Here is a 13969-nt window from a genome sequence, read left to right as displayed (position 1 = left end):
CTTCCCTGTCTTGTATCGTTCCTCAAATTTGACCTTGGCTTCCTGCATTGCCTTGCATTTCAGGGCTGGGTCCCTAAAGACATCCTTTTTGACAACAGTTTTCTCCAAGGGGATGTCCACAGAGTACCTTGTGGGCATCAGGTGGTTGTAGTTATAAACCTTCACAAAGGACTTGATCTTGGATCTCTTGGCGACTTTCTTCTTGCCCATGGCAGTTGTCACTTTTTGGGGATAGCAGTCAATTCCAGCCACCAGGACATGGCTGTAAGGGTGGTCTGAGGTGCCATTTTCAATGTTCTTTACAATGCCAGCTTTGATGAGTAGCATCAAGCCAGGACTAGCACCACTTTCCCGGGTTTCATGAACTTGCCCATTTCGACAGTGAGCAGCTGGTTCCCAGCAGCTCTTCTCAGCTTCTTTATCCTTCATGTATAGGAGGGCTACTGATTTTTTTTTTTTTTGAGTTGGTGGTGTATCCTGTCACATCACTGAAGGTATTTATCAGCTCTAGAAGTTCTCTGGTAGAGCTTTAGGGGTCACATATACACTATCAAATCATCTGCAAATAAAGAAAGTTTGACTTCTTCCTTACCAATTTGAATCCCCTTGATCTCCTTATGTTACATTATTGCTAGAACTTCAAGCACTATGTTGAAGAGATATGGAGAGAGTGGGTAGCCTTGTCTTGTTCCTGATTTTACTGGAATGGCTTTGAGTTTCTCTCAATTTAATATGATGTTAGCTGTCATTTGCTGTATATTGTTTTTATTATATTTAGGTATGATCCTTGTATCCCCAATATCTCCAAGACCTTGATCAGAAAGAGGTATTAAATTTTGACAGATGCTTTTTTGGCATCTAGTGAAATGATCATATTTTTTTTTCTTTCAGTTTATGTATATGATGGATTTCATTGAAAGATTTTTCTGTGTTGAACCAACCCTGCATCTCTGAGTTGAAGCCTACTTGATCATAATGGTTCATTTTTTATGTTTTTGATGCAGTTTATCAGTGTTTTATTGAGAATTTTTGCATATATATTCATGAATGAGATTGGTCTGTAATTCTCTTCTTGGTTGAATCGTTGTGCGATTTTTGTATCAGGGTAACAGTAGCTTCATAAAAATAATTAGGCAATTACCCTTCTGTTTCTATTATGTGGAACTCATTGAGGAGTATATGTATTAGCCCTTCTTGGAAGTTCTGGTAGAATTCTGCACTAAAACCATCCATCCCCAGGCTTTGGTTATTGGGAGTTTTTTGATGACAGCTTATTTCCTTGTGACCTGTAGGTCTATTTAAATTGCTCACCTGGTCTTGATTTAATTTTGATATATGGTATCTATCTAAAAAATTGTCCATTTTTTATCATTTCCAATTTTGTGGAGTACAGCCGTATTTTAGTAGGACCTAATGATTTTCTGAATTTCCTCAGTGTCTGCTGTTATGTCCCCCTTTTCATTTCTGATTATCTTAATTGGGTGTTCTCTCTCTGCCTTTTCATTAGTTTGGGTAGTGGTCTGTCAATCTTGTTGATTTTCTCAAAGTACCAATTCTTTGTTTCATTGGTTCTTTGAATTGTTTTCTATGTTTATTTTTTGTTGATTTCAGCCCTCAGTTTGATCATTTCCAGTCTTCTACTCCTCCTGGGTGAGTCTGCTTCTTCTTCTTCTTTTTTTTTTTTTGGAGGGGGGGTTTCAACTGTGCTGTTAATTCTCCAATGTGAGCTTTCTCCATTTTCTTTATGTGGGCACTTAGTGCTATGAACTTTCCTCTTAGTACCATTTTCATAGTGTCCCATAGGTTTGATGAAGGAGGGTCGATCATCTGTCTATGTGTTACTTTCATTGGTTAATAAAGAAACTGCCTTGGCCCTTTGATAGGACAGAAAATTGGGTAGGCAGAGTAAACAGAACAGGATGCTGGATAGAAGGCAGTGAGGCAGCCACCATGGGGCCAGAAGCCATGGAGCCAGCTGTCAGGTCAGACATGCTGAATCTTTCCCAGTAAGCCGCAACCTCATGGTGTTTCACAGATTATTAGAAATGGGTTAATCAAGATGTAAGAGTTAGTCAATAATAGGCTGAAACTAATGGGCCAGGCAGTGTTTAAATGAATACAATTTGTGTGTTGTTATTTCAGGGCATAAGCTAGCCAGGCGGCCAGGAGCTGGGCAGCAGGAACGCAGCCCACTACTCCTTCTACATAGGTTTGGGTATGTTGTGTCTTCATCTTCATGAAATTCAAATAAGACTTTAATTTCATTGTTTATTTTTTCCTTTACCCAGGGGTTCGGTAGTTGACTGTTCGGTTTCCACAAGTTTGTAGGCTTTCTCTGGGTGGTATTGTTATTAAATTCTGACTTTACTCCATGGTGATCCGATTAGACACAGGTGGTTACTCCAAATTTTTGTATCTGTGGATGTTTGCTTTGTTACCGAGTATGTGATCAATTTTCAAGAAGGTTCCATGAGGTGCTGAGAAGAAAGTATATTCTTTCCTGTTTGGGTGAAATGTTCTATAGATGTCTGTTAAGTCCATTTGATTCATTGTATCTGTTAGTTCTCTTATTTCTCTCTTAAGTTTCTGCTTGATTGATCTATTCATTGGCAAGAGAGGAGTTTTGAAATCTCATATGATTAGTGTATGGAATTTGATATGGGATTTGAGTTTTAGTAATGTTTCTTTTACATATGCGAGTGCTTTTATGTTAGGTGCATAGATATTCAGGATTGAGACAATATCTTGATGAATTGTTCCTGTTAAGAGTATAAAGTGTCCTTCTCCATCTCCTCTGATTGATTTTAGTTTAAATCAATTTTGTTAGATATTAGGATAACCACACCTGCTTGTTTCTTAGATCCATTTGATTGGAAATCCTTTTCCCAACCCTTTACTCTGAGGTAGTGTCTGTCTTTGAGTTTGAGGTTTCTTGTAAAAAGCAGAATGCTGGATCTTGTTTTCATATTCATTCTCTTACCATGTGCCTTTTTGTAGGTGTATTGAATCCATTGATATTAAGCAATATTAATGACCAGTGGTTGTTGAGTCTGTTTAATTTTTGGTGGTAATGTTTGTGTGTTTCCCTTCTTTGAGTTGTGTTGGTGGAGTGTTACCAGATATCTGTGCTATTGTGTGTGTTGTTAGCTTCCTTGGGTTGAAGTTTTCCTTCTAGTACTTTCTGTAAGACTGGGTTTGTGGATACGAATTGTTTAAATCTGTTTTTTTCATAGAATACCTTGTTTTCTCCATTGATAGTGAAAGAAAGGTTTGTTGGGTGTAGTAGTCTGGGCTTGCATCCATGGTCTTTTAGTGTCTACAGCATATCTATCCAAGGCCTTTCCATTGAGAAGTCAGGTATAATTCATATAGGCTTACCATTTATATGTTACTTTATATGTTACCTTTTTCCTTTGAAACTCTTAAAATTCTTTCTTTATTCTGTATGTTTTGTGTTTTAATTATGATATGGAGAGTGGATTTTTTTTTTGATCCAGTCTATTTGGTGTTCTGTAAGGTTCTTGTACCTTCATTGTGAAATCCTTCTTTAGATTGGGGAAGTTTTCTTCTATAATTTTATTGAAAATATTTGCTGGGCCTTTGAGCTGGAGGTCTTCTCCTTCTTCTACCCCTATTATTGTTAAGTTTGGTCTTTTCATGGTGTTCCTGATTTCCTGTATGTTTTATGTTCAGAACTTGTTGGATTTGATGTTTTCTTTGATCACTGAGTCTATTTCCTCTATAGTATCTTCAGCGTCTGAGATTCTTTCTTCTATCTCTTGTATTCTGTTGGTTATTCTTGCCTCTGTTTTCCTGTTCATTTACCCAGATTTTCCATATCCAGCCTTTCCTCAGTTTGTGTTTTCTTCATTACCTCAATTTTGGCCTTCAAGTCTTGAACTGTTTCCTTTACCTGTTTGATTGCTTTTTCTTGCTTTTCTTGGGTATCTTTGTGGGATTTATTAATTTTTTTCTAACTTTTGTTTATCTTCTCTTCCTTTTCTTTAAGGGAGGTTTTTCACTTCCTATTTAAAGGGTCCATCATTTTCATAAGTTTACTTTTAAAGTCATTTTATTCTACTTCATCTGGGTTAGGATGTTCAAGTCTTCCTGTTGCATGCTTGCTGGATCCTGGTGTTACCATGTTGCTTTTCAGGATGTTGGAGGAATTCTTGCATTGGTGCCTGCCCACCTCTTCCTTCATATGAGGCCAGCAGAGTCTTGGTGTCTTGGCCCAATCTTTGCTGTGGCTAAGTACTTGGAAGTTATTCTTGTTCTGCTTTCTCTTAGATCCCCTCAGCACTGATGCAGGCTGAGTTACAAGGTTCTAAGAGCCTTGCAGGTGAAAAGGCGGGCTCTCGATTTCTCTCAGCACAGGTACAGCGTCTCTTGCAGGGTTCCAAGAACTTCACAGACAAAAATTGTGGTCTTGGTGGCAGGGTGGGTGGGAGAAAGAGGGCCCAGCAGCAGGAACACTGTCGCTGGCTCTCGGTCCTCTCAGCCCTAAAGCAGGCTGTGATGGGGATTCCAAGGACCTTGTGGAGGAAAAAGTGGGCTTGGGGGCAGGGTGGCATGTGTTAAAGAAAGCCAGCAGCAGGAACACAACTCACTGGATGGCCAGAAAATCTCAAAGAATTGGGAGGGAGGGGCTGGATTCTATCTCTCTAGTAAGGTCCCAGAGAGTGGCACTTCTGGCTGTCTGGCCATGTGACCACCGACTCACCTTTTAGGTTTCCTCAGCATGGGAGCCAAATATGGGGTCTTATGAATAAGGTAAAATGCAGTAGAGGGCAGCTGAATCTTAACATTAGTCTTGGAGTGAAACATATCCTTTAGGATAGCATATGACATGGGATATTCTAAAAGGAGATAAACATTCCAACATTCAGTCTTTCAGGGGAAATATTTAAGCTCAGAAAGTAAATAACTCAAAGGGTTCAAGGAAGTCCCTTAAACTGAACAGATTCACCGGATTCCACAGTTCCCATGCATATGTAAACTTTTGGACTGATGAGAAATCTCAGAAAAGTTGAGCTGCCTAGAAGAGCCTCAGCTCAATCAAACTATTTGATAAAAACATACTCCTACCTGTTGGGCTGCTGGCAGTCTGTGCTCCAGGTTTTTAGCTTTTCAAATTATTGCTCATGCTCAAGTGGGCTTTTGGTGATGCAACTGTCATCAAGCCAATCTTGTTCTTGTAATTCCTCATTCACATTCTTGTGAATAACCCCAATAAAATACATTTTTTTACAAAGTTGAACTTTGGTAGTATCTGTATGTGGTCTGTTACTGATCCTCTGTTTTGGGTCAGTAAATATCTTTTCACATCTCCCCAGGAAAGTGGCACAGAACAAGGAGACAAAGCCGATATTGGAAACATTCTTAAGATAACATAAAAAATGAAATATATCTTCAAGAAATATTTTTTGTATTAATTGTGTACAAGTATTTTGATAGTTGGTATTTTAGAGAGCTTTTTAGATAATATAAATTTTATAATCCTTACTTTCACCTATTCCAAAAAGGAAAAGAAAAGGTTGTTAAGTCACCAAGTACACTCAAAAATGGCAGTGCTGGTGATGGTCCAGATACCACTTGGGCTGAGTTTTGCTAAGAAAAAGAAACTTTCAGCTTTTCTCAAAAGCCTTCAACGCTGGCCAAACACTCTTGACCACAACTGTCAGCACCTCCCCTATTGGGCAAAGTCCTTCCCTCTCACACACCTGTATGAGATTCCACAAGATTTTGCAACTTGACACATTCCCTATTATCCAAGACTATTACTCAGTAGTGTTTCAATAAACTGTTTTTCTCTCCAAGGAATGGCTCTGTTCAATAGTTGCTGCTGTCCCTACTTTAAAAGGTTACTTAAATTTTCTAATATTTAAAAATAAAATGGCTTTTGACTGCAGTTATATCTAATACTAATTTACCCAAATAATTTGAGTTTTAATACAATTATAATTTTAGCAATAGTATGTGCATACTAAATCCATAACATAGGAGAATGAGTACAATTCATTCTCTACTCTCTTCAGGGAAAGGTAACTGGGTATCTAAGATCATTCTTCTTAAATACAAAACCCTAGAGATAATCAGTTAATATTCCAGATCCATGGTCAGGTCTGTCATTTCCTATATACCAAGCTCTTAGACTGTGGTTTTGAATTGATTGACATGCCCAATGTTTCCCTGTTGAAATTTGTGTTTTGTTTTTTTTTTTTTTTTTTTTTTTTTTTTATTATTTTTTTTGCATTTAAAGTTATTACAAAGTGCTATAGGCCTCCCAGTAAGTGTACTTTGTCTGTACTGGTTTTCATGACTGTTTGAACAAAAATGAAGAGATAGTAAAGGGATCCATCTTAAAATCAGACTAAATGGCCAACTGTGCTTTGCCAGTCTCGAGGTAACATTTTGGCACAAAACTCAATTTTCTCTTAGAATAATTTGCACTGGGATTATGGGCTAAATGTTCTCAAAGTGTCTAAGCTATAATTCTTTATGATACTATACTTTGGCATTTAGCTACAGCATATGCAAACCTCACTTACAGGCTCAGTCTTTACATTTATCCAAACTCTCTATGTGATGGCAGCCAAGTTTTAATGAAAAGCATTTCTTCATGTCAGGATTTACTTGCCTTGGGCATTTTTTTTTCTAAAGGAATTGCTTTACATTAAATATCAACTGAAATTTTGCTAAATTTCTTCTGTTAATTTAAAGCCTTCTTGTAAACCTCCAAATCTTCCAAAATACCCAAATGTGCAAAAGAACTCAAAAGGATACTAAATATTACTTAGTTGGTTTGATAATGTTTAGGCTATACCTCCTAATTACAAGAAACTTATATTTCAAAGTCCATGGATGTGTTTTCTCATGGTGAAGCATACAATATTCAAACAAAGAAAGGCAAGGAAAAGGGAGAAGAGAAAGAAGAGAATAGTTTAAAAGGAAAAAATAACCATAGACAATGAGTGAATGACCAGAGGAAAGAAAGACCACTGGAAACTGCAGAGCCGGCATTATCTGTATAAAATGTGCTTATAATCCTACTCTGGTCAGCAAGCATAATGCAAAAGGTAATGTGCAAGAGTTTTACCCGCTTTTCAGAACTATAAAGGGAGTGCGAGTGGATTTTAAACATTTTGATTAGCACCACAAAGATTTTAATGCTTTATTTAAACAGTTTGCTATAGGGCAAACACATTTGGTCGACAAGTAAAATGAAAGCATGGGCATCAGTTTCTCTGTTTTCTATTAAGTAATGTTGCGAAGTAAGCAGAAGTTGGATTCAGATATCAGATAATTATCTCCACACTGTGTGTCACAGTAAATAATTTTAATTGGTTTAACTTCAGGGACCATTACTGGCCTAATTAGAAACATGAAAAGGCTACAAGTATTAGAAAATATCCTGAAGCAATGAGAACATTAGCAATTCTGTCAAGCCATTTTTAAAATAAGTACACAGTAGCAGCCACATTTCAGGGAGAGGCACGATCCTTGAGAGGGGCTTTTAGGGAAACCACACCATGAGTGTAAGAGAATTGCAATGGGAAACACACAAACCAGGTCCTAGGCTGGCATGGGGCTGTCTGTGTTTAAAAGTGTTCTTGTATTGTCCTAAGTGCTCTTTCTAAAAGATGCAGATTTATGTTTTCAAAGTGAAAGGACAATAATTGAGATTCAGTAAATACTCATTGAGGATATATTTATTTACAGGAAGATGAAAGAATCTGTGAGTCAAATGGCTTTACCTAAAACATCCTCCTGCAAACAGGCAAGAGGTTCTTAACAGTTGCATATATACTGTGAGGCATACTTAAACTTTGAGACAGAGTGGATATTCAGAAAACCAATATCTTCAGAAGGAAAAATGAGATACTGTGACCATTATGTCAGACATTTTGCTTTAGACAATCTCTTTTTCCTTTCAAACAATAATCCCCCTAGTTAAAAGAGCAAAATGCTTACAAGAAATAAAGTACTCAAGATGACATAAAATGTTGGAATGAAAATTGCCACATAGAGATTCTGATCAATAGAAAGTTAAAGGCTTGTTGTTTTAATGAAATTTAGTTCCTAGCTTTATATTTTATGAGATAACTAATGGTCACACAAGAACATTTTGATAGGGATTTAAGGGACTTTAATAACAAGGGCACCTTTAAGTTGCAAAATTCCAGCAGAGCATAACCATCTGTATTTTAATCTAAAAGATAATGACATGGAATAAGAAATGCACAGTCATCTATGGATCTTACTGGAAAAGAATATGATTGAAACTTTTAAGTATTCTCATGTAAAGTATCAATATAATTTAGCATTTAAAATCTTATGAAAATGAAGACTTCACTATAATTTCACAATTTATTGAACAAAACTCGTCAATGTACAAGAAACTCGTATCATATTACTTTCACACATGTTTTCTGAAAACTTTCCTCCTAGGCACATGCTTATTTCAACACAGAATCATTTTCTTCACCAGATGTGCCTTTCCACTAAAATAACTACCCATTATCATAACTAGTTATATTGTTTATAAATATTGGAAAAATCTTATTGATAAATGCGATATACACTCTACCTTCATAAAAGATTGGCAATATATACACACAAAGAAATGGTAACAATTAATTTGAAATAATTTTAGTTACAAAATGAATTACTTGAAGATTTGGTGAAGAAGATAAATATAATTGCTAGCTATTATAAAACAATACTTACTGTCTTCCCAACAAACACATGCTCCATATTTAAAATATATTCAAATGTACACTAGGAAGTAATGAGGGGAAGAATGAAAATGTGGTTTCTTATGTGCATATGCATGGTTGTCTAATACAAAAACATACATACATGTGTTCATATAGTTTAGATCTGCTCATATGTTTAAAAAATAACAGCGTTGATTTTTTTCTGCTCAGCTCATCGTCCTCTTAGAGCATGGCTACAGTGTGACAAATTTTCCTAGTACACTGTGTAAGTTAGCAAAGTGAATGTTATTCTTCAGGACACTTCGTTTTTGCAAGCCACTCAAGATCACAATGGAGTCTTTCAATTCAAATCTACTTCTCCCGTCACCAGCTACATCCTTAACGGACGCTTGAGAGCATTTACTCCTATATCTATGCTCTATCTGCCCCTACATTCAAGAATCCACATAAATGAGTAAAGGAAGACCATTTTTAATATACCACAATTTCAGAATTTTGTCTAAAAAATGATCCGGGGGATTCCAGAGAGAAGTAAGAAAGTGAGTGATTCACTAACAATTTTGCTCTCTAATCATTGCAGTTTTCTAGATAGTGAAAATTATTGTTTAATTATTAAAACAATACTACCTTGGTTTGGGACACACCACTGCACTCAGAAAATAAGAATAAGCTTTTATTTTATTACAACAGTGAGAAAACCAACTAAAAGAACAAACTCAGTCCAGTGGAGGAAAATCAATATTTGTGTTACATGTGGATTTAAAAAAAAAATGTAAAAGTTGAAGGAAGACAGTTTGATGAGGTTTTGGGGCAGGGTAAGAAGCAGTGGAGAATCAGCAAATAAAAGAGAACTAAATATAAGAAAATAGCTACAGGTAAAAGAAAATTGTAATGTGAATGATTATATATAATTAATATTCTGTAATTAGCAGGTTGGTAAAATAAAAAATATCATATTACAGATGCAATTATAAAACCTATACTTAGTTTTGTTACTTTAAACAAATTCTAAATAATTTTAATTTTAAAGATATTTTCTCTTTTATTCTTTTTTTTTTTTAGGATGGAGTTACATAGTTTATTAACAAGACATAATTTACTTTGATCAAATGATACAAGCTCCAAATTGAAACAGAAATAAGCTAAATGTCGTTCAACCGATGAATGGATAGAGAGAATGTGGCACATAGACATTATGGAATACTGGTCTTTGAAGAACCAAGATGGCTGAGGTGTAAGGACAATGGAAGACTGAAAACTTACTTCTTCACTTATTGATTTTTGTCTCTTTTTTCCTGTCTAACATTTTGAAAAGTAACATTTTGTTACAGTATAGTAAATGAAGTACAGTAACATTATTATTAAAATTTTATAGTATTATTGGCAAATTTCCAGCGTCAGGCATAACTTCCTTCTTGTTGAGTTGGTCTTTTTCATTGAAAATTTATTTTTATACAATATTTTCTGATTATGTTTTCCCTTCCCCAAAAACCTCCCATATTCTCCCTATACCTGAGTTTCCTCTCCCCAAGTCTTTCCAGCTCCTCATGTTCACTGCTACCCAATTCTATACCCTTTAATGTCCTTGCTCAGTAGAAAACAATCAGGCATCTAAAAGTATAAAAATCAAGCTAAAATAAAAAACAAACAAACCAGTATAGGTCTAAAAATTACAAACAAAAGAAAGAGTCTAAGACCTAGCATAAGAAACCCATAGAGAGACACAGAGCCATACATATCTGCACACACGTTAGCCCCATATAAACACCAAACTAGAAAGCATAATTTATAAGCAAAAGACCTGTAAGAAAAATAAAATGCCGAAACAAAGTATTGTGAGATAAACCCTCCAAATATACCATTGAGCTCCTTGTGTGCTGGTCATCTTCTACAGGGCATGAGCACTGTTCTTGAGCATGCCTTGTATGCTCAGGGTGACTTCCTTTTTGAGCAGTCATCAGATGGAGATAAGTTCTGGGCTAGGCATAGAGTTTTGTCCACTTCCCATCTCACTCACGGAACACCATCTAGACCTCTGTAGGCCCTGCCCATGCTGCCACAGTCTGTAAGCTTGCAGGCAGGTCAGTCCTCCTCTTTCTAGACGGTATCATTCCATGTTGTTCTCCTTCCCCATAGGCTCCTAATTTTTTTTTCTGCATTCTCTTCCACAAAGTTCCCTGAGCCTCAAGGGGGAGGGATTTTATAAAGAAGTAACCTTTACTGTTTAATATTCCAAGGTTTCTCACTCTCTGTACATTGTTGAGTTGTGAGTGCCTGTATTTGCTCCTACAGACTGCAGGGAGAAGCCTCTCTGATGATGGCAGAGCAACACATTGATCTATACCAGAACATCATTAGGAGTCATTCTATTGCTACATTCCTTTAGCACTATAAAAGTATTTGGTGTTCCACTAGATCCACTCGTCTATGTAGTCTTAGGTCCTTGGTCACAGAACAGTGTCCGGGATGAGTTTCATTTCATGGAGTGGGCCTTAAATCTTGTCAGTTAGTAGTTATTCCCACAACCTTTGTACCACTATTTCAGTAGTGCATCTTGTTAGGCAGATCACTTTTCAAGATTGAAGGATTGTAGCTAGGTTGGTCTATACTGTTCTCCTCTGGACGTGTGCAGTGCATCACCCAGTACAATCAATAATCAGTAGAGGTAAATGAGTTAATGTTTAATTAAAGATAGGTTTAATAACACCAAGTCATGCATTCCTCTACCTCACCTTAAAGTTATAGTGCCATGCTGGTAGTTGTTGTGGGTCGTAGGCATTGTAGCTTGCTAGGAGTGCTAGTTGTTTCTGTCCTTTGGAAGCTTGCATAGTACCTTCTGGCACTATGGCTGAAGTGTCTGTGTCTGAAGTACATGGCGTCTTAAGCAACAGAGACTAGTTTCTCATAAACAGGAGCAAAAGAGTGCAATAGCAAGTTTGCAATATGTGGTTTTGGGAGGATCTTGAATGACCCTGACTAACATCATCCTTCTAGGTGATGTTGAAATTAGGAGTACTTTACTCATTCAAAAATTGATGTTTTTGTCTTACCACTTTGCTAAAACTTTTAATTTATTCTTTTTGGTCTTTTTTTTCTGCTGGAAATGGTAGGTACATTTTTCTTTTTAAGATTAAAGTATGTTTTCCAGGATTGCCAAGAAACAGAAAACATACTTAAAGGTGCTTTTACTCCAACACAAGTGAAAGGTAGTCCCTATCTCCTAAAATATTATTAACTAGATACTAATTTTTATAGTTCTCCTAGTTAGCTTCAGCTGTCAACTTGACATAGAACAAAGTTGTCTTAGCATCTGAAAAAGCATGGGATAAAACCGAACTCGCTGAACATAGTGGACAATGAGGACTATTGAGAACTCAAGAACAATGGCAATGGGGTTTTGATCCTACTGCACATACTGGCTTTGTGGAAGCCTAGGCAGTTTGGATGCTCACCTCACTAGACCTGGATGGAAGTGGGTGGTCCTTGGACTTCCCACAGGGCAGGTAACCCTGATTGCTCTTTGGGATGATGAGTGAGGAGGACTTGATTGGGGGAGGGATAGGGAAATGGCAGGCGGTGGTAGGGAGGAGGCAGAAATCTTAAATAAATAAATAAATAAATAAATAAATAAATAAATAAATGAGTTTCAATTATGAGATAGCCTGGATCATATCGGCCTGTGGGTATATCTGTGAGGCATTTTCTGAAATGACTGTTTATGTGAGGGGGCCAAACCCACTGTGGATGGTACTATCCCTAGTGAGGAAGACCTGGGCTATCAAAGTTAGCAAAGTAAAAGCTAGAGTGCAATCCAGTAAGTAGTGGTCTTCTCAGTTTTTTCTGCTTCAGTTCCTACTTTGATTTCTCTCAGTGATGATATATGAACTGTAATTATAAGTGTGAATATTTCACAAGTCCCATGTGATCTTACTTAACACCTGAAGATACTACACATGATTAATCCCTTTACAATGGCATGTATGTTGTATCCATCAGGGCATAAATTATGGGGATACAACTAATTATTTAAATATGGGCATATAGATTATACACCTAACTCTAAAAAAATTATTTAGGGTTCAAAATAGAAAATTATATAAACATGTTAGAATTTAGAGGAACTAAAATATACAATGATTAGGAGAAGTTACAGAAGGTTTAAGAAGATCAGAAGCTGAGATGGACATTTGAGAACGGATAGGATTGGCTGAGTAGGGTTAGTGAAGAATAAAGACATAGCAAAGAAACAATGGCCAGTCATGCTTGAAGGAGACAAAGTGAGTAAATTCAGTGAAAGGAAGGCCTGGGTTAAAAGTGATGAGAAGCACATTCAAAAAGTTATGACAGATCTGATTGCAACACAAGTTCTGGGTTCAAGGCTTTGGTTTTTATATTCCATATTTGGATATTTTCTAAAAAGAAAGTGATCTGTGATGCTTAAGACATATGAACCTTGAAGGTTATGATAAGGAAGAGAATAAAATTGGATGAATTATTAAGGTCATTGCTAATATAACAATATGATTGATTAAAGCATGACAGTGGTTTTATAAGAAATCAGGAAAGTCTGTAAAAGAAAAAGAAAGAAAAGCTTTATAAAAAATTATATAAAAATTGAAATCTGGCTCAAAAAGTGAAATTGTTAGCAAATGATGAACTTGAGTGATTCTGGAAGTAGAAACCACATGATCTCCAGTGTGGAAAGCAGGCCTAAGCAGAGCACTGGGCACTCTCATAATCCCAAAGCTGGAAATGAACACTTGTAAGAAGAGGACAGAAGACCCATCCTGATCAAAGCTAGCTGCAGAGAGGCTACTAAACAAAACCAACAGGAGAAAGAGCTGTACAAGTTAGATCATTATATAGCAGATTTGGGAGAATTTATTTGGTAATACGGGAGAAGAAAGAATCAGAAAGATACACAGACGACTTTACAGAAGATGGATATTTTGACAATTCTTATGGGTGATTTAAGGAAAGAAATGATGTGTAAAACGTGGAATATGACCTTTGCTAGTGAAAATATTTTTGTCAGAATGTTATTATTGACTGTCACTGTAGCGTTAGTCCTTTCATAGTCTTTATCTCATAGACAAATTATTTCCCCTCTCTAGGAGCCCTACTGTGTGTGCACTGACTCGTTCTGCATAGTTTCATGAGGTTTTAAGTTTTTATAAACCTTCAATCACTGTGTCTCTCTGTCTCAGTCTCTGTCTCTCTCTATCTGTCCCTTTCATTGTCTTTCTTGC

At 36.5% G+C, this 13969-nt stretch overlaps 1 pseudogene; it reads right to left on the bottom strand.

Annotated features, from left to right (window-relative positions):
* LOC126507752 (60S ribosomal protein L27-like) overlaps window positions 1-374 on the bottom strand; it is a 7893-nt pseudogene extending 7519 nt beyond the window's left edge.
* Window positions 375-13969: the final 13595 nt, after the last annotated feature.

This window comes from Alexandromys fortis, unplaced genomic scaffold (assembly GCF_014885135.2).
Source record: "Alexandromys fortis isolate MF-2015 unplaced genomic scaffold, M_Fortis_MF-2015_v1.1 scaffold_47, whole genome shotgun sequence".
Classification (NCBI taxonomy): domain Eukaryota; kingdom Metazoa; phylum Chordata; class Mammalia; order Rodentia; family Cricetidae; genus Alexandromys; species Alexandromys fortis.
The sequence above is the reverse complement of the archived record's forward strand: the minus strand, read 5'-3'. Positions and strand labels throughout refer to the sequence as shown.